Here is a 23,064-nt window from a genome sequence, read left to right as displayed (position 1 = left end):
TTCTAAGTGTTTTAACACATATATGCGGGTTGGGTATATACTGACCCGCGTGTACACACTTTTAACATAGGGAAAGGTAGCATACAGGGAGTAAAACATTGTTTTTAAAATATTTGGACCAAGCCTGGAAGGAGGGGTTGCCCTAGGCCATAAACCAAGCATCACAAATACAAAGGGTGATATTTGGAGCTATAACAGATGCCCCCTAATATATGAGGTTAGAAGGGGTACATGATGGCCAAAATGTATTAAGTATATGGAAAGGAAACCTGTCAAAAAACTGAGAAGGACTTCACCAGATTTTAGCCTGCCAAGCCAGCAAAAGAAGATCAGAAAGAAACAATTGTCTGAGGCGGGCATACCCATACTCAGAGAAAGTAAAGAATGTTTGCATATCAAGTACAAGCGGATCCACTATGTATACAAGTATAAGGCACTGAAAGTACTTAATGGATCATCTGATCATGATAGAACGAGTACATGTCTGAATATCACATATAAGAAGATGATCAATGAAGCTGAAAGATGAAGCTGATCACTAATGTCAAAAACTGATCCCAATAGTACCAAATGAACATGATGGAATAAGATGATACTACATCGCAACTTGGATGCCAGCATATAGGATGTCACTGTGAAGGACTGCAACATATAATGTGGAATGGTGTCAACTAGCAGCAACAGGAACAACTAATAAGTGAACCAAAGAATGTTGATGCAACCAGAGGTCTCCATTGACCGTCGTGGTACATTTCTACACAATGGGAATAAATGCTCTGAAGTCAACCATGTGAGAAATCGTTTCATTAGTGGTCATTGATGTATATCGTTAACAAATGCGAGACTACTCACCGATAATGATAATGAGAGTCAAGGTACCTGGTACAATCTAACAAGTGCGAATAGATGAGTTGAAGTCGAACACCTGGAAGAATCTATCAATCAGGAGACAATGATGGTTTCCCACTATCGATAGCGAAGGATCTGCTACTGATGACTGCAAACCCCAAGGTACTGCCAAATGGACTCTAGACCTTTGCCCCAGAGCAATGAGTTGTAGTCGATAGGGAAAGATCCACTAGAAGGAAGGAACTAAGGCATCCTTCATCAATCTAGCGTGAATGTAACCCGTAGGCCAATAATGTGGAAGGAATCGAACGAAAAAAAATAAAAATAATAATAAAATAAAATAAATAAATAATAATAATAATAATAATATAAAAAAATAAAATAAAATAAAAATTAAATAAAATAATAATAATATAATAATAATAGTAATAATAAATAAATAAATAAAATAAAAATAAAAAATAAAAATAAAAATAAATAAATAAATAAATAAAATTAAAAATAAATAAATAAATAGATAAATAAATGTAGTAACCCGACTGAAGCACATTTCCGATGTACACAAGATGTAGCTAGCGCACGATAGAAACCCTCTGAACCAACCAATAATGAAAGCTGAAACAGAGGTGAGGAATCCACCAATAGGGTCAAATGGAAACCAAGGCACTGCACAAATCCCAATGTGTGGTAATGAAAGCTGATGTCGAACACAAGGGAAACCACTCAATTAAAGACCCATGATACTAATCGATGTTGAGCACAAGGTGACCTATCAATAACGAAAATAGGGCCAGGGTGCGGCTCTAGGCCTGTCCTCAGAGCAATATGTCATCGTCGATAAGGACAAGACCCGCTAGCAAGGAGTCAATGGAGACCTTCTCAAACCGGCACAAGTAAAAGACTAGTATAACTGATGTGATGATAGACAAGACACTGACAACCAGGGATAGTTGACTGAAAAATAGGTCAAGAGACACCGCAGAGAGGCCGACTCAGGCTTACTTCCCTTGAACAAAAGGACGACTCAATGATGACCATGTGGCAGCATATGATAACTCTATATAAGTTCATCATGCAGGAGGCACGAACGAACTCTCCATATGATTGGAAGAGATAACCAATCAGAGGAGAACTGACTCAATAACAAGGTTACGGCGTACCTAAGTCAAACTAAATCCTGCCCAAATGGAGAAGAGACTTTCTTTTGAGTGCTTTGTTCAAGGGTGACACGAATGACTCTAACTGCCAACAATATATGGAAATGTTGTCCATTTCTCGCTCTTTTTGGAATATGTATTTTTTTTTTCTTTTTCTTTAAGCTGGAAAAAGAATAAAAGAATGTTATAGTACAGTGGAAAGAACGAGTGTCTAGTTCCAGGGAGGCGAAGCTGATCAAGGACACTCAAAGGGATGTTCCTTCCATAGGTCTGAGGGTGTGTCAAGTTGCAGAAGCTAAGGGATTGTAAGTTTGATTTTTGTAGAAGACATGGTCAAAAAGTGGCTTAAACATGAGTCCAAGTGAAGCCAACTCAAGGCCAAAAGGTGAAAATGGTCAAAATACAATGCAGTAGTACAACTCAACACAAAGGAGCCTCTAGGGTATAAGGCCAGAATGAAGTGAAGAAGCAAATAGGAATGAGTCTTCAACATGCAAGTCATGGCGGGACAAGAGAGGACTGCCGAGCCTACTCAATGAAACAGCATGGGAAACCAATGTCAGTGAGGTGCTAACTATGATGCCCATGTAAAGGATGGCTCTACCATCATGTCATGATTTAAAAATCGGCGAGTGAACATGGCTTACTAACCATAACATGATGGGATCAACCCTATGGCAAGTGTATCGACAAATGGAGGCTAATATTCAAAATGCAACGGCAAAAATGGTTTCCCTAACCTATATGCCAGTGAGTAAATGATACCTGCCATGACGGGTCAATAGTCATGGAACCGATGTGAAATTTATGAAAAAAGCGTCCAAAATGTCCTGAAAAAACAACCTATTCCCGACAATCCAAGCTCACAAGTTAAAAGATTCATGAGACGAAAAAATCAAGTTTTGAAAAAATTTGACATTTTCAAAGCTTATAAAATGACTTTTTGACTCACCATTTGCACCATTTGTGTTAAGAGAAAAAGCTATGGAGAAAAAAGAGCAAACTTGCCCCCCAAAGAATTGGACTGTTCAAATTGGATAAAAATCATCAGGTAACTGCCAACTCTAGCTTGCATTACTTTATGATTGTTTTTAGAAATTTTTATTGAGATTTTACTGTAGGAATTTATGTTAAAAATTTCAACGCGGCATATATGTAGGTTGGATATTATAAACCTGCGTACACGCAGGCCCTACATGTGATTGTGTATGAAAGGGACCCGTGTATACACGGTTTGAAATTTAAACACAAAAAACTAACAGTTGAAACTTAATTTTCTTTCAGGATGACAATCACCTGGAGAGAGAGGGAGCATACTACCATTGATAATGAATTTATGAATGATCAATGGGCCTTAGATGCATTGAGGGGATGTGGATTATTAAAATTTTTCAAAATGCCAAATATGAAGGCCAACACTCGCTTGCTTGAAATGTTAATCCACTACTGGAGTATCGAAGATGATGCTTTTATGATTGATCAAATTCCTTTGAGGATAGAGGTAGAATATATTTACTTTATCACTGGTCTCTCCCGGAGAGGATAAGTTGTACATTCGACTAGCCGAAAACGAGGTAGTCTTTCAGTGGAAGACTATGTAAATATATACTATCTGGGGCATCCTGAGAAAATTGGAAGCCAGATTCCAATAAAACAAGTAGAGAGTTTGTCCCTAAGGATCTTATTGTTCACCATAGCCAGGATAAATGGATCAACCTCATTGCACTAAGCATCACGACTATCCATGAGCTTGGCCGTGGAGTGTCTCACTACAGTTTTTGATTGGTGTACACCTCTTCTTACCAGCATGAAGAGCCAGTTGTCCTCCATTCAGAAAGGACAAGCCAAAAACTTTGGATATGGGACCATTTGGTGCTCCTTCTTCTTCGAGAAGGTTCCTAGGCTACATCCCAGAGTATCAGTTTCTATCAGTAACCCTCAAAATCCTCAGATGGGTAGGTGGGACGACCTGATGAAACACCTTGGAGGCAAAGACATGCCGAGGACTGCTTTCAATGATGAGTTCTTCTCCTGGTGGGAACAACAAATCATCGCTATGGATGACTATCCCTATGCTGGCATGGATTTTAGAGGAGATCCGGACTTGGTGCTGCCACCAAACGCCGCATGGGGAGAGATAGGTAACCATTTTTTAAGTTTTATCAATTTTTAAGATTTTTTTATTTTTTTTTTAAATATGAAAATGAACTTAAAGATATTTTTGATGGGATTAAAATACTGACATAATGATCATGTTCTAGATGTGGGTCCGGTACGACCAGACGGATTTCCGCGGCACAGGCGTCGCGAAAGAGGTGCCGAAGAGGCGGCTGCAGAGACAGAGAGGGTCCTATATGCAGTCCAATGAAACTTGGTGAGATTGACTCACTGAGTACCGATGGAGGCCATAGAAGATCTACCTGAGGATATGCAACGCCGCGTGGTAGGAGTGCCACGCGACTGGGTTTGCCTTTTTCGGCGTGTGGCCAAAGCAGTAGTCACCTACTTAGCCGCTCATCCTGAGCCGAGTCATTAGATATACTGGACATGATTATGGGCATTTATTCCTGATTTTGTATATTATTTTTGAAAAACTTTATGTACATATGGACGATCTTATGACATATATATATGCAGTTCTAGATTTTTGTTGTTTGTTTTTATCTTGATGAATGAATGATATGCCAATCTAATGCTTGATTAGCAATGGAATCTGCTAATGAATTGTCAAATCATGGAATGTGCAAATAAGTAATGAAAACAAATGATCTTTGCAACACCCTCACTCTCAAAAATTGGCGATATAAATAAGCATCCCGAACTCGATAAATGTTATTCAATTGTGACACTACCAGCTGTGAGTCAAGATACACTACTAACGAATCAATTCCATAAGAAATAGCTTCGGATAGTAAATTAATGATGGCAGTATATTCGACAATATTATTTTACACAGAACCAATACATACTCCCCTTAACAACATCAACTGACCAGATGGATAATAAATCACCCAAGCTACGGAAGCAAGATTCTAAGTGTGCCAACTAGCACCATCGGCGAATCTGAAATAGACCAAGTCATCCATCAACACCTACCAAAGCAGATCAAAAAAGTGTCGATATCACAAAAAACTCCCAATAGAATATGTACAAAAATACAAAATATACAAAGAATCCATTTGCTCGGTCGTAACCTAAGAAAAGTACTTCTTGAGGTAGAGCGCATTTCGGGGCTCCGTCAACTTGTTCCCTTCAAAATCGACTAATTCATAAGCCCCTTTTCCTAAAACTCATTTCACTATGAAGGGACCATACCACATAGACTTGAATTTGCCTGCCCCCAAGGCGTCTTTATCTTGGTCATAGACCAAGACAAGGTCACCTTCAAAAAAACTCAAGAACGGAAAACTTTATCGTACTAAGTTTTAACCCTTTTCTTATGAGCCTCATTGATTATGGCGACATCTCGATGCTACTCATCAAGATGTTCCAAATGAAGGAGGCGCTCTTCGAGACTAGAGGTCTCGGGAAGGAGTTCAACAGCCAGCGTAAGGGATGGAATTTCGCACTCAACAAGAAAAGTAGATTCTAGCCCGTAAACTAACTGAAAAGGTGTAAAATTGGTGGCAGCCTTTATCGAGGTTCGGTATGCCTAGAGAGCCGGATACAACATGAGATGCCAATTGGAGTGATTTTTGTCAATTTTCCTTTGCGGGATCGTCTTGAGGGACTTATTCACAGCTTCGACTTGCCCATTGGCCTGAGGATAATACGGAGATGAATGCTCCTGCCGAAAGCCCAATTTAAGAGCCAATTCGGACATCAGTTGGTTCTGGAAATGATTGCCATGATTAGTGACAATCTCTCTGGGGATACTGAAATGAGAAATAATCTGATTGAAGAGGAACAATGCCGTTGTTTCACTATCGTTTTTATAAGTGGGCATGGCCTCAGCCCACTTCATAAAGTAGTCTATGGCCACTATAATGTACTTGTGATTCGCTGTTGAAGGCAGATTACAAGTAGTAAAGTCAATACCCCACTTTGTAAAAGGACCGACAGTGATAACAGGGAAAAGAGGAGCTGGATGCGCGTGCATCTTCCAAGTATAAACTTGACAAGGGTGGCAACGTTTGACCACTTCAATACAATCTTTGAAAAGAAAAGGCCAAAAGTAGCCGGCACACAAGATTTTCTGGGCTGTAGCAAGCCCTGAAAGATGACCACCACAAGCTCCATTGTGGCAATCATTAAGCACAGACTCTGCTTCCTCTAAGTTTAAACAACGCCTAAGGATTGAATCAACCCCTCGGCGATATAATGTATCACCAATGATGACATAGTTCTTAGCTTGGTGACGTAATTTTAGACGTTCATCCTTGGAGGAAGCGGGAGGGAACTTCGAAGTCTGTAGATAGATTATGACATCTCCATACCAGGGATCTTGTGAAGAGATGAGGAACAGATGTTCGTCGGGAAACTTTCCTCATAAACAATATCTTCTCCACAAGGCAGCTCGGAAATTAATTCCGCAAAAACCAATGATTTCTTAGACTTGGCCGACAAGAACTCAAGATCGAATTCTTGTAAAATAACAATCCATCGATTGTATTTGCCCCCAATCACTCGCCTACTGAGGACAAATTGGAAAGGATTGACCGCCGCTAAGACAAATGTTTTGCGTAGCAGAATATAATGGCGAAGCCGCTGGACAGCATGGACAGCTGCCAAGGCTAATTTCTCAACTGGAGAATAGTGTAGTTCAAGGCCTACCAAGCCTCGACTCAAGTAGTAAATCACATGCTCCGTGAGAGCATCATCTTCCTGAACCAAAACCATACCTATGGTTGATTCTGCAGCTGCAAGATATAAAAGGAAATCTCTACCATAATTCGGTGGACTCAAAAGCGGGGCAGAGATTAACGCCTACTTCAAGGCATCAAAAGATCGTTGTGCAAATTCGTCCCATAAAAATGGAACTCCTTTCTTGAGCAAATGCATAAATCCTTTAGTTATCTCAGCATAGTTCACTATAAACCATCTCAAGAAATTTTCCTTCCCCTGAAGACTTTGAAGTTATCTTTAAATGGAAGACGAGGGAGGCAACTGAACTATTGCCTCTACCTTGAAGGGATCAACTCGAATCCCTTTAGTTGAAACAATGAACCCTAATAACCGACCATATGTAACCGCAAAAACACACTTTTGGATTCAACCGGATCTGTAAAATCGACATCTCTCAAAAACCAACCGAAGGTGACTAGGATGATCAATTCTCTTTCGAGAACGAGTAGCTAAACCATCCAAGTATGCTTCAATGACATGCTTGATGTCATGGAAAGTGTATGACATGGCCTGCTGAAACGTGGCTCCAGCATTTTTAAGACCAAAAGGCATCTTTTTGTACGCAAAGGTACCCCAGGGACATATGAAAGCTGCCTTACGTTGGTCTTCTGGATGGATAGATATCTGATTATAACCGGAGAATCCGTCCATGATGTAAAAAATCTCATTACCCGCACATTCATCAACTATCTGATCAAATCAGTTCTTCAAACAATGCCAGCCTACATGCTCTCGGCCCTAGCAGCACCCAAATTTGTATATAAATCCATTTGGAACATCTAGCAGTCCTTCCTCTAGAATGGAGATTCTAAGAATCGCAAATGGGCCCTCCTCAAGTGGATAGACATATGCAAACCAAAACTGGTAGGAGGACTGGGCCTAAGAGATCCTGAAATCCTAAGCAATGCTATAGCAGCGAAAATCTGGTGGAGATGGGTGGAGAATCCTAATTCCCTATGGGGCACCTTGTGGAAAGCAAAGTACACAAATCAAATCCAGGACAAAGACCTCATCAGGCTCACTGGCAACACTCAAGGTTCCCCCCTCTAGAACAAAGTATGGGAGAATCGACATATTGTTCAGAAGCACTGCTTTTGGGAAGTGCACCAAGGCAACACCGCCCTCTTCTAGGAAGATTCTTGGCAGCAACTCCCTCCTCTGGACCACCCAGATTGGACTACTCTTAAAAATGACATGCAAGAGGCAGGGTTAAGAAAGGTAGCAGATTATTGGCAACCCCAAACATTGGCCACCACTTGGCAAAAATGGCTAACCAAAGAACAATGGCTAACTCAAGACCACAATGGGAATATAGAACATCTCTTACAACATCTAGACCAACGCAAGATCCTCACCTCAACCAGAGAAGACATCTTGCGATGGGGAAATAATCCTAAAGGAACTTTCAATCTAAAAGAGTCCTACAGAATCATTGCTGCTTCACCTGATTGGCAACCGGACCCCAAATGGCACGCGCTCTGGAGCAGAGGTACTTGGCCCAAAATAACCTTGTTCTCTTGGTTGGTCCTGCATAACAGAGTGCTTACTTGGAACAATTTACAGAGACAGGGTTTCATCGGGCCCTCTCGATGCGCCCTCTGTGAGAATGATCAGGAAACACTCAACCACATTCTCAACACATGCCCCAAAACCTGGGCTCTATGGGATGATATGGTCTTTGTATTCAGACAATCCGACAGAAACAGAGACTGATCTACCTTACCATGAGAAATTGGTGATCCTCCATATCCCCCAATAATCTGGTCAACAGGGCATGGAACCTCATTCCAGGAGCCGTGATATGGATTATTTGGAAAGAGCGAAATGATCGAATCTTCAAGAACTCAACGATGAAAGTGGACAGGCTAATAGGAAAAACGAGGAAGCTAATAATAGAAATGATCCATGCCATGGACATAATGCCGCAAGAGGGGAATACGTCACCGAATGACCAAAGGATAGTCCAAATCCTCAATCTCAAAGCCCAGACCACTCCCATAGGCAGGAACCAAGCCACCGCTATGATGAAGCAGGACAAATGGGGTACGCCTCCATTTCCATCGTTCAAACTAAACTTCGATGGGGCGTCAAAGAAAAACCTGGGAAAAGCTGGGTATGGTGGAGCAATCAGGGACCACACAGGGAATATCCAGCTTATCTACCATGGCAATCTGGGCACAAATACCAACAACGCTGCAGAGCTGATCGCTCTCATCAAAGGCATCACCCTGGCTGACCGCTACAAATTTCTACCTCTGGTGGTGGAAGGAGACTCGGAGATTGTCATCAAGACGATGAGAAAACTTCAAAACGACACTCAAGTGGACAAGCTTACACCCAGTTGGAGGCTCTCGGCAATCCTGAAGGATCTGCAAGCCCATCTCAGCAACATTCAAGGCATCACCTTTCAAGCAGTCAGAAGAACTGCAAATAAGCTGGCCGATGCCATAGCCAATGCTGGCATTCAGTCCAATCTTGAAGATTATCACATCCTCTGGCAAGACTTGGAGGAGGGGGAACTCAGAGAGAAATGCAACACCATAAACAAGGCAGACCATCAAGCATAGCGAATGCCAGGCTCCCATGATTCTTCCATATTTGCATCTACTGATAATTCTACAAGCTGTCAACGACCCACTCTGGAAAAAAAAAAGAGAGAGAGCAGAGACTAGACCAGCTCAGTTGTACAAAGGTAGACACAGGGAGGTCCCATCGACTCCCACTCTGCATCATGTATTTTACTGTATTCTATTAATATAAAGTCCTGCTGAACCTTTACAAAAAAAAACCTATCTAATCAATAAACGGTGTGGGGTAATTATCTTTCGGATAAGCTTTGTTCAAATCCCTAAAGTCAATGCACACTCGGATCATTCCTTGTTTTTTATCAACCGGGACTGGATTAGAAACCCAATCCATTAGAGGAACGGGGTTTATGAAACTCGCCTTGATCAGCTTTTCTACTTCAACTTTAATAGCTGTTGCTTTCTTAGGATTGACTGATCGAAGCTTCTGATGAATCGGCTTAGCATTTTCATATGTCTTGATCTCATGCAGAATGATGGATGGATCAATACCAGGCATTTCTTCATAAGACCAAGCAAATACATCTTGAAACTCTTTAAAGAGGTCGGTGTAAATTTGAATCTCTTCAAGGGGAACATTCGGCTCCGATGAAGACATTTTCTATCACATTAGGGTTCCTAGAGATGTTTATCGGTATGGTTTTTGAAATGACCGACATATTACCTTCGGCACGGATGTGTGCTGGAGCCAAAGGCTCTGAAACCGTACAAACATCGCTAGTAATCAGATTGGAGAACCTGGATTCGACTTCCTACAATGGGGGAAGAAAGTATGAACGATCGTGTAAATCTTCCCAAGGTCGATCTACACCTGTCATTGCTTCTAAGATTGCTTCCTCAGATGGTAAGACCGTATCTAAGAAATCCATAGCAGAAGTAGAGTCAAGGGTTCAAGATGGGGCCACATCACCATCTAACTCTTCCTCTGAAAAAGGAGTAGGATGGTCGTCTGCAAAGTTAATGATAGACTGATATCTAAGCTCTACTGTAGACATAGGGAATGCCATTCCACCGACTTGTCCTTCATCTAATGTGGTTGTAGGTGAAGGCAAGGTCCAAGGGTCTGAAAATAACGAGTCCGTAAGAAATCTTCCAATGAATACTCTTGGAGGACGAAATGGCATTGATTCTAGCTATATGAGTGGGAAGATCAAATGTACCCATCAATGAAGAATACATCCCAACTCCTAGATTCTCGATAGGTTGACGGGGGTTATCCACCAGCGGAACAGTAGAATCCGAAGTTGCTCGAGGGTCAACTGGAGAATAATCCAATTGATCAACCTTAACAATTTTCCCCTCGTGAGGAAAACAAAGGACTTGAAACAGAGTCGAAATGACGACATCCATTTCATAAATCCAATTCCGTCCTAAGAGGAGATTGTAATCTAGGTTGGCATTAACGATTTCTACTTCGATATTAACGACCTTTCCTATAACACATATAGGAAAGGCCAGGATAATCCCGTGTGGCCTATGAGAATGCCTGTCAAATGCTGTCAAGAGAGTGGGTGAAGGAACAGCTGAAGGCGATCCAATGGCCTTCCAACATGACATAGACATTACACATGTGGAAGCTCCCTCATTTATAACTATTTAAAAAATATTAGTTTTCTAGTAAGTAGACTTTATTTGAAAATCCATATGATGAGGAAGTCTCTTTTTGACATTGAGCATGTCAAAAGTGAGCACTAAAGAATTGTTTGGATCAACTGCCTCGTTCGCTGAAAAAAAAAGCACTTCGTTGAGCTGGACACGACTAGAGTACCTCTAAAGCAGACATAGCGCATGGACTTTGAGCCAGATCTTCTACAATGGAGTAGTTCTAGGCTACCCTAGCATTAGGGTTGATAGTCACGCATTTGGTAGAACCTTTTGGTATCTGAGGTATAGACTCGATAGAGGGTCGCTCAATATGAAGTGGATCCATAGTTTCGGGAACAAATTTATCCTTGGATGTTTTAGCTTCACCATAATCACGTGACCGTGTAGCCACATTGATGTGAGAACCCATCATGAAAACATTTGAGGAATTTTCCCCCTCCTGGTTGCCCCCTGCAGAGGTACCAGGGTTTGAATTCGCGCCAACAAGCAACTGCTGCCCTTGGGGGAAAGGGTTAGTTAAGACAGCTTGGGAGCTAGAAGACCCTTGCTGCACTAACAAGCGCTGAGCATCTTGAATTTTTGGGCAAAGATGAGTCAAATGGTCTCCACTGCATAACTTGCATGGAAACTTAACTTTCTTCTTAGACTCTTTTCCACCTTCACCAGCATTATTGCCGGGTTTGTTCGCATTACTCTTCCCATCCTGATTCTTCTTTTTACCTCGTCCCTTCTTCTTCCCATCAGAATTTTGATTTCCTTTGGGGTTAGAAGCCTGAACAACATTTACGGAAGAAGGTTGAGAAGGTGTAGGAGTAGACGGTGCAGCCTGATTGGAAGAAGTAGTTTGTATAGACAACTACTACAATTGGCTCAGAAGGTTCACCGCATTTGCATCAATCGATCCAACAATACCATCAGCATGCGGGCCTAGCTTCGGTTTGGCTATATCAACCGTGGATCTAGGAGCATCAGGCAAGATCTTCTGAAGAGTCCCAAACTGAGAATATATCAGTTCTAACTGTTGGGCATGAAAGATAGCCTGCTCTTCGGAATAAACTCTGGACATAAAAACATCCTTGGAGATCTCAGGTTGTAATGATTTTAAAAACCATTCAAGACGGAATTCAGGTGGAATTTCGGCTTTAATGAGCCTCTTTCTCCATCTCCATTCCTAGATATGATTTGAAATGTGAGTAGCCGTGTCTTGATGAAAATTGGCCAGAAGTTCAGTTCCGGCTTCGTAGCAGACAGGTAACTGAAAATGGTTTAAGAAAATGTTAGCCAAATCGGTGAAAGATGTAAAGGTTCCCCCTGGCAACTCTATATACCACTTAGCCGCATTCCCAGTTAAGGTGCACTAAAATAGTCTCAACCTAATTGAATCATCGATTAGGGAGTTAGATGAGCACCATAAATGGAACGTGGTTACATGGTCGCCCAGGTATTCTCCACTCTTCCCTTCAAATTTTGGAATATCCGATGGCATTTTGGTTAGGATCGGAGGCTAAGACAGATTGTATCTGATTGGATCATTCATCAACTTAGTCAAGTCTGGCAGATTAAGCGTGGCCATAAAAGGAAGTCTCGAAGGACCTTGGGGATTCCACCCAGATTGGGCGGGGTTCCTGAAAGTCTGAAAAGAATGACTTGGATTTTGAAAGGCACCAAGTTGCCCGAAGTAACTGGTAGAACCTATTGAACCAAAAGGTGAACCTTGTGGTCCAGCAAAACTCGGAGTTTGACCAACTCCAGCCGAAAAACCTCCGTAACTGGCAAAGTTTCCCCCTAACGAATTATTGTAAGGAGCTGACAGCCCCTGGTAAGGGTTCCAAGCATTAGCTAAGGGTGGAAAACTTCAAAATGAATTGACTGAGGAATACGGCACATTCCCTTGTTGGCCGAAAAACTGATTCCCAGTTCCTATCCCACTAACTGCAGGTTTGTCCAACTCTGAAAAGGATTAGTACCTTGACCTGTGAAAGGAAAAGGCATAGACCCTACCATTGGATTGGAATGTGGTATATGACCACTTCCAAAGGGGAAACCCTAAAAATAAGTCGATCCACTCATCATGGATGTGGAGGCAATTAATGGTACACTTAATGGAACTGAAGGAATACCTTGAGAGGGCATTCCAAAAGGGAAGAATCCAAAACTGGATGCATGAGCTTGGGAACTTCCACTCGTCGACGGAATGGAAGTAGACCCAAACAAGGATGTGTTGGCAGTAGACCCAAATAAAGATGTAGAAGGGATGGAAATAGTTCCTCCCCCTTGTACTGATATAGGAGTCTGCATACTCGTAGCACTCGTGGTGGATGCCATGCTTCTAGCAGTGGTCATCGAAGGGATGTATGTGTGTGGACCTAGGCTTGAAGGCCTGTGTGTCAGAGTTCCAACGTATAACAATACGTCTGGATGATCTGAAGGGAGAGGAGAATTCGGAGCCACAATTGACTCTGAGAGCTCTTCTACCTCAATATTATCTTCTGACTGGAAGAGTACTTGAGAAAGAACTGGTGTGTTCCTCTCTAACTCTATGGTAGTACCAGGTCTACCTTGTACACTGATGCCCCCAAGCGGAGGATCAATCTCTGATGCACCAAATGCCACTGGTTGAAAACCACTAGTAGAATCACTCCTACGCCTTTTAGGAGAAGGCTCTAGACTCACAGGTGAAAGCCCACGAAGCCTACAGGACCATCTAAGTGATTGATCAGCCACTTTGAATTATTTTAATAAGATATACTTGAAGACTCAAGTAAATTGAAAGCTAGGCTGACTAGGAGCACAAAACACACACTAAAAATGTCCCTAAAGAATTCAACAGTCAAACAACTTCCAAATATTTCCGCTCCAGGTGATTAGGATCGGACACCAAAATACAAGAAAGTGAATATAAAGGGCCTTCCGAAAATAGACTGGGGTAATTACGCCCCAGGTCTACTAGCAAAGGTATCAGAGGTAGTTACGCTGACCTCCAGACAACAGCCTTCGCAGGTGCAAGCCCCCAAGCTTCGCAAGGGTGCCCTCCAGAAGTACCGTTGAACGTGATGCAACGTCAACCTTAGGTGCCACAGGATTCCCCTCCGTAGCCACCTGTGTAGATCCCTAGGATTGGCAACTAAAGACACCAACTCGTATCAAAAGCCGGGCGGAACAGTCGTGAGGTAAGATCTGACAAGTAAGAGAGGGGGTATCTCTCGTCCTTATCTTCACAAACCCTCGTGCTTAACTCCCAGTCACGGAGCTTTCCCGGTCTCCCTAACGCTATTGGATTTCACTCTTTATTCAGACTTCTATGTTTCACAATTTAGAGTGGCCTTGGAGAGTTTACTCTCCTCTCGCCTAATCGCCCTAAATAAATAAAATTGTTGGTGTATACTGATTGAAAATACAAAAAGTTCTAGTTTTTTTATTAAGCGCTTGATTTTAAGTGGTTGTTCTTTTTAAGTCAAAGGGACAATATGGAAGTGAAACTGATGGTGTTCTTATGATGCAAAAGAAATTAATGAAAAACTAACTTATATGCAATGCACTTGTTTGTTCTTCGATGAAAAGCAACTTCTATTTGGGTTCTAAGAAAATTCTATAAAGAAAAAACTTTTTTCCTTTTATTTTCTTGTAGCAGACTTCACATTCACAAAAACTAAAAAACTATTGATGCTTTAATAATGCAAAACTACCCTAATGCAAAGTGTACATGATAATGCAAAATTCTAGATTACTCTAAAAAGAAATGAAAGCAATTTGTTTATAAGCCAACTTAAGTATTTAAGGGAATAAGAATTTTGAACACAAAATCTTTCCCAAAACAAGAAGGACTAATAAAAAAGATCACAAATCACTCTCAAAAACCAAAAGAAACCAAACTCAAATTCGACAAAGAAAGCAAAAACAATGTTTTTGAAGGACTTTTCTTTTTCAAGAAACAATAAAAACAACTTTTCAAAAGCACTCAAAATGCCACCAAAGACTCAAAGACCGAAAGCAAATCACAAGGAAACTTTGCAAGTTATCAATTCAACACAAATGAAAACTTGAACAAAATAGGTGTTTCAACTTGCACTAAATGATCCAAAATCAGCAAAAAGAGCTTTGAGAAAACTGATCAAGAAATCAGGAAAGACACACTTTCAAATTCATCAACAAGAAACTTTCGAAAAGCAAGAAAAAGTGAATGGCCACAAAATAGACGAGAAGAAAAGCAAGCAAACCATAAAAATGAAGTTTGACACTAAGATTTCATACGATCTTCTGTTCTGAAAGACCAAAACGATCAAGAACCTCTATAAGAAGCCTTGTGTGTTCAAACACAAATCATAAAACTCATTATTAAAGCAAACTGAGGCCAAAAACTTTTCAAAGCAGGAGAGAATTTGTAACAGTAATCTCACTGAAAAATTAAATTCTGAAAACAAAAACTGACCACTCAGAAACCACACAGACCAAGAAACAAATCTTTCTAGAAAGAAAGATTTCAAAAAATCATGCAAAAAATTGTATACGCGATTGTGTCTCTACACAACTGTGTGTACACGTGCTTCTGCCAAAAGAAACTTGCGTATACACGGTTTTAGTTCACAGAAACAAGCATGTGTACGCTTCTGTAAACAGATAAAGATGCGTATATGAATTTTTACAAGAAAAATAAAAAATGAGGCCTGATGAAAAAGATCAGACTTGAAGTCTGAGTTCCTACAGGAGCAGGCAGTACAGTGACAGCAAGCAAACTAAGAACTGAGCCCTGATTGGCACTAAATAACCCAAACTAGGAATAACAAGATTGTTATCCCCAGTAGAGTCGCCAATTCTATTGAGGGAATAAGTCCCCTAGGGCTTTGGGTCAGAACCCTAGCAGAGCAGGAGTAATCTACAACAAGAAACAAGCATTCAACTCAAGCAACATGCTTAAACAAACTAACTATGCGAGGATGAACATACCTGGATGTCCTTCGTTTGGGTAGTTCCAGCTAGGGTTCAAACCCTCTGCAACTCCTGATGATCTTCGAACCTGCAAATTAGCCAATTCGAATACACATAGCAACATATAGATAAAGCATTGTAGTGAAATAAACTTTATATCATATAAGTAGATGGTTGGTTATTCATTGAAATAGTCATTCATATATAAACCTTAAAAATAACATCAGATGCATAAACAAAGTTGATATCAGGAACAAGACAATGTTTATTTTTATTGTAGAAAACTATAATAAAAACATGGAAAGAGTTCACTTGAGTCTTTCTCTTCTAGCTCCAAGTGGAACCGTCTCCAGGTCATCAATCCAGTCTTCAACAACCTCCTTCCATAACCAATACCATGATATCTCCAAGCATATGAGAGAACATCAAAACTCAAGGAAATAAGGGTTTCCTGAACTTGGGGAAGTGCTTGAAGCATAGGGATTCTTCAGACTTGATCAGGGGATAATCTCAGTATAGTAATTCTATCATTTCTCTCCTCCTTAAGGCCTTCCCATTGAAGTCTTTTTATACTTCTCCCAAATTAGTTTTTTAGTTGGGAATAGTTGGGCCACGGGCACTAATAGGTAATCAACAGGTAAAACTTGTGATCTCCGCCCATAGTTAAGGAAATTTAATTTTTTTAAGTGTTTTAACACATATACGTGGGTTGGGTATAGACTGACCCGCGTGTACATGCTTTTAACACAGGGCAAAGTAGTGTACAAGGAGTAAAACATTGTTTTTAAAATATTTGGACCAAGTCTAGAAGGAGGGGTTTCCCTAGGCCATAAACCAAGCATCACAAATACAAAGGGTGATATTTGGAGCTATAACACCCTCTAAGTCTTCAAAATCAAAAAACTATCGCAAAAGGATGAACCTTTAAAAATGGCGAAAAACACTATCGGGAGTGAAAAACATGAAGAAAAAGGGAAAACAAAGTCTATCACGACTTTGCACAGGAGTCGTCGGATCTGGCTGATAAACGGTCCAGATCCGATTGGCATATCGCAATCAGTGATGGCAAGTGAAGGTTATCGGAGGCGACACTATGAACGTTGCGACAACGATCAGTGCGAGTCAACGAGGACTGTCGATCAAGCACGTAGATTGACGGCCCAGGTTAGCTTGCGATATTGCATCAGCAAAACACAAAGGGAAAGGCTTACAGAGGCTCAAAGACCATGCGATATGGGATTGCGATATATCGCATCACAATATCGCATCGGAGCAATACCAAGGAGCGTGGCCGATACACTTGCGATAGCCAGACCTAATGGGGATTATGAATGAAATTTAATATATTTTGAGTTCCGTAAAAAGGAGTTTTTCTATGTAAAGTCACATTTTCGTTAAATAAATGAAAAACAAAGGAAATGTGAATGGAGCGATAAAACAGACCCAAAAGGGTTTATACATGCAACGATATATATATTTTGAGTTCCATAACGAGCAGGATTTCGGGCGGGCCTCAGGTGGTAAGCGGTATTGGACGGGCTCTGCCCGAGCCCATACACTGGTCGCAACGTGGCTTGGCGTTGGAGAGAGAAAACCACCTTTTCAGGCAGGTAATCTCCATGCGCATAAGCCACCCGAAATCAATAGAAATCATTGGATCAACGGTCACTTGCGATAACGCCCGAAGACGGATCCGAAAGGATTATAAGGCATAATTAATGATAATTCAAGTTCGATAAACAACAGTTTGGCAGATTTTCCCGTGTTTTTGTGTATTTCTCTGTATAAACAGAGAACAACTATTTTGGGGATTTCAAAGGCGCCGATGGTCCCTTCCGTTACAAAACAGGTGGCCACCATACCCAAAGATGTTTAACAGTGATTGTTTAATGCTCAGAGGGGATTTGAGCGAACAGAGGCCGGAATCCAGAGAGCCCGAAAGGGAAAACAAACAGACTAGCGCCGATTGGCTTAAAAGCCATAGAATGACAAAGATAGAGGCAAGAAATGCTGAAACTGAGAGAAGACAGAGACAAAAGGCGAGAGGGAGAGTTTGTGTACTCCGAGAGACTTGAGGGATTCAATTAAACTCCTATTGTTTTGTATCTGTTGTGTTGAGACTCAAACTGAGCTCACTTTGTAAAACTCTGCTCTTGAAGACATAATAGAGAGGCCACCACTAAAGGTTGGACCAAGAGACGTAGCCCAGGAGTTTTGGGTGAAATCCTTGATTATTTTGTTGTGTTACGTGTGTATGTCTATTATGTTTCTCTAACTACTCATTGTCTATATTATTTTCAATATTATCGATCCGATGCACCAAGTGATATAGGAAAATCCATGCATATGAGTCTGTAATACCTTAAAAGTAATCTAATATCTCATTATCAGATCAAGTGGTATTAGAGCTTTAGGTTTGCTAAGGTTAGAAAAGCTTGTGTTGGATTGTTGAATGCTAACTAGGTCAAAGCTCAAACCAGGAAAAGGAGAACTTGTTGAGGCTAATCCAGAAATTGGAAGAGTATATCCTAGGAGGGGAATGGCAGAACAAACCCCATTGGAATTAGAATCTCAGTTCATGGATAGTTTCATGACCATGAGAGCCATGGTGGAAGAGATGTATCGATAATTTAAGAAAGGTCGAGGTGAAAGTACTTCAACCCCAAACAAGACAAAGGAGCAGAGGAACCTTCTCTAGATGCCCCAGAGGGCAAAGGGAAAGGGGAAAGCTTCCTCCATCATCTCCTCCACCATCACCTCCATCATCCTCATCTCCTAGCCCTGAAAAGAAAAAGAAGAAAACATCTTTGATTAAATTAGATGTGAAATTTGATTTGCCAATCTATGATGGAGAATTAAATGCAGAAAAGCTAGATAACTGGATTAGACAGATTGATGTATATTGTAGGGTGCAAAACATTGATTCAGAGAGGAGAAAGATTCAGTTGGCTAGCCTTCGCCTTGGAGGAACTGCACTAGTGTGGTGGGAAGGCAAGACACAAGCTAATCTGAAGAAACATGGTAAAATTCTTTCTACCTGGAATGAATTTGTTTCTACCATTAAAAAAAAATTCTATCCACTAGCTTATATGCAGCAAGCAATGATGATTTGGCAAACTCTTCGCCAATTAAAGGGCCAAAGTGTACAAAGTTATACCCAGGAATTTAGAAAAAGAGCTTTAACTCTAGGCATATCTCTAGACTCACCTTAAACTTTGTTGAAGTATATAGGTGGTATGCATAGCTATTTGAAGCATAACATTCTCATGTTTAATCCCACTAGCCTAGATGATGTATCAATTCAGGCTAAACATCTAGAGGCTAGAGGCAATAATGTGAACCCAGAAATTGGGGGATCATTAAAAATCTCTACAAGCAAGAACAAGGAAAAGAAGAAGCTAAAATGGAAGGAGAGGAAGACAAACGTTGTATAGAAAGACAAACCTTCATGCACTCACTGTAAGAAGGATGGGCACGATGATGAACATTGTTGGTCTTTGCATCTAGAGCTGAAACCCAAGAAGTTCGGTGGTAAGAAGAAGAAGGCTGCTGCTACTATTCAGAAAGACTTGGGGTCAGACTCAGGTGATGAAACAACAGTCACAACCACAGGTATAAAAGGTAAAAGTTCTAAAGCATCCACAAGTAATTCTACACAATCTATTGATAATGAAGATAATGAGAGGAAAAGACATGAGCTTTTTCATATTAGAGTTATTTCCAAGCACCAAAAGATTGATATCTTATTTGATAATGGATCACAAGTAAACTTGATTTCTGAAACAATTGTAAAGAAGTTGGGCTTACTAACAACACCTCACAAGAAGCCATATCCATTAGGTTGGGTATGTGATAAAGAAAAGCTACAAGTGACAAGATAATGTAAACTTAGGTTTGCTATTGGGTCAACATTTGTAGATGAGGTTGAGTTAGATATAGTTCCCTTGGATATATGTGGTATTGTTTTAGGAAGTCCTTACTTGTATGATAGAAAATCCATTTTCTATAGAGCTGAAAATAAGTATCAACTCACTAAAGATGGAATATAATATATTGTAAGAGCTCATAAACTCAAAAATAACTATTCTCTCATAAACTTAGGGCAGATGAAAAGAATTGTAAATTCATGCAAGCAATTTTTACTAATGGTTGTAAAGGAAAAGGACCCTGATAAAACCAATGTATTTGAAGGCTGTGATGCTAAACAGAAAGCTGATTTAGATAAATTTGTTTCAGAATATGATATCCTATTCCAAGAACCTAAAGGTCTACCACCCAAAAGGGAAATAGTACATGATATTCATTTGCAACAAGATGCTCCATTACCTAACATCAGAATGTACTGGTTATCTGCTTTAGAGAATGCAGAGATCAAGAAGCAGGTACAAGAGCTGCTCGATAAAGGGTTCATAAGACCAAGCACATCACCATGTGGATCTCCAATCGTACTGGTGAGAAAGAAAGATGGTTCGTGGAGGATGTGCATTGATTACAGAGCATTGAATAAAATAACAATCAAGAATCGTTATCCTCTTCCTCGCATTGATGATCTATTAGATCAGTTGAAAGAAGCAGTTTACTTTTCCAAGTTAGACTTGCGTAGTGGCTATCATCAAGTCAGAGTTGCAGAACAAGATGCATGGAAGACTACTTTCAAAACAAAGCAAGGGTTGTATGAATGGCTGGTTATGCCTTTTGGCTTAACTAATGTTCCTGCCATTTTCATGAGAGTTATGAATGATGTACTCAGGCCTTTTATTGATGATTTTGTAATTGTATATTTATATGACATTATTGTTTTCAGTAAAACATGGGAATAACATTTGAAGCATGTAAAGCAAACTTTAGATGTTTTGAAAAGAGAAAATCTCTATGTGAATTTATCAAAATGTGAATTTGGAAAAACATCTTTAAATTATTTGGGTCATATTGTAGGGGGTGGCGAATTGAAGATAGATCCCTCTAAGGTTGAAGTCATTGTGAACTGGCCTAAACCCAAATTTGCTACAGAAGTTAGGAGTTTCCTAGGAGCAGCAAAATATTGGAGAAAGTTTATTACTAACTTTTCCTTGATTGTAGTTCCCTTGCATGCTTTAACAGGATTGAACAAGGTGTTTCAGTGGGGAGGAAAACAGTAGAACGCCTTCGACACCTTAAAGGAAAAAATTAGTACAACACCAGTACTAGCACTACCAGATCTTCAACGACCATTTGAGATTGAAACAGATGCCAGTGACTATGCCATGGGAGCAGTGTTGATGCAACATGGTAAACCCATATGCTACCATTCTGAGACATTTAATTCTGTAGTAGTTAATTATCCCACATATGATAAAAAAATTGTATGCATTAGTACAGAGTGTGAAAAAGTGGAAACATTACCTAATGGACAAAGAAACAATCATACATACAGATCATCAACCACTTCAATATTTGCACTCACAAATTAAATTGCAGCAATCAAGACACTATAGGTGGATGAGTTTTCTACAACAGTTTCATCTTGTCATCAGATATAAGAAGGGCATACACAATAAGGTTGCAGATATGTTATCCAGACCAATCATAAATGCATCTACTATACTTAAGCATAACTTAGTAATGTTGAAAGCTACATTGAACAATATGCTCAAGATATAGACTTTAAAGGTGTATATGCAACTTTAAGTCATGGCAAACAAGTAGAAGAATTGGATTATCATGTTAAGGACCAACTCTTATATCATTTGGGAAAGTTATGCATTCCTCAAACTGAAAGAGTTAACATAATCCGAGAAGCACATACTTCTCTAATATCAAGTCATTTTGGTGTAAGTAAAATAGTTGCACACTTGCAAAGGTTCTATTATTGGCCAAGAATGCATGAAACAATTTCTAGATATATTAAAGGGTGTACCATGTGTGCTAAAAGCAAGCCCAACAATAGAAAAATAGGATTGTACACTCCAATTCCAGTTCCTTCTCGTCCTTGGGAAAGTGTTTCCATGGACTTTGTTGGGGGATTGCTAAAATCTAGAAAAGGTCATGATTATTTATATGTTATTGTGGAAAGGTTCAGCAAAATGTGCATTTTAATACCTTGTAACAAGCAGATTATAGCTGAACAAACAACGAAGTTGTTCTTTCAGCATGTATGGGTTCATTTTGGGTTACCCACTTCCATTGTATCTGATCGAGATTCCCGATTTGTTGGGAAGTTTCGGTCAAATCTATGGGAATTGATGGACACCAAAATGAAGAAGAGCACAAAATTTCATCCACAAATAGATGGCCAAACAGAGGTGGTCAATAGGACAGTGATCCAGTTGCTCAGGGGCTATTGCAGCAAGCATCCCAAGCTTTGGGATGAACATTTGTGTTATGTGCAACATGCTTACAACCGTGCCAAGCACTCTTCTACTCAGAGATCTCCTTTTGAGACTTGTTTTGGTTTTACATCAAAGTCTCCCTTGGATTTTGTCTTTAGTAAAGCCATAGCAGCTGATGTACATAGTGATGTAGACAAAGCAACCAAGTTCATTGAACAGATCCAAGAAATTCACCAGGCAGTGCAGGAACAGCTAGAAAGAAGCCAGGCCAAGTATAAGGCAAGGCAAGACAAGCATGGAATTGAGCATAGCTTCCAAGTTGGTGATTAAGTCTGGCTATATATCAACAAAGACAGAATGCAAGGTGAAGGTAAGAAGTTGAAACCAATAAGGTATGGGCCTTTCAAGATACTTGAGAAAATTGGTGAAAAAGCTTTTCGCCTTGATTTGACAGCTTATATGCATATCTATTCAGTCGTTAATGCGGAGAAATTGAGACTGTATGAACCTTCATTGATTGAAGATCACGAAGAGCAAAGTTAGTTGCCTTTTATTGATGATCTGTTGCCTGAATATCTCAATGAGTTGCAGGAAGACACAGTTCTAGACAGGAAGGTGAGAACTACGTGCAGAGGGATGTTGAGTACCTGAGAATCGGACTCAAAGGTTCAAAACCAAGCAGTGCACGATGGATAGAGATTGGACAAGTGAGGAAGTTGTATCCTCACTTGATCGATGCTTAAAAACCAACTTTTGGTGGTCCAAAAGCTTTTTCAATGGGAAGGCGTG

This window comes from Pinus tabuliformis, chromosome J (genome assembly GCF_031772625.1).
Source record: "Pinus tabuliformis cultivar Carrire ecotype Pingquan chromosome J, CPIR1, whole genome shotgun sequence".
In the NCBI taxonomy this organism is placed as follows: Eukaryota; Viridiplantae; Streptophyta; class Pinopsida; order Pinales; family Pinaceae; genus Pinus; species Pinus tabuliformis.
This window is presented reverse-complemented; position numbering follows the sequence as displayed.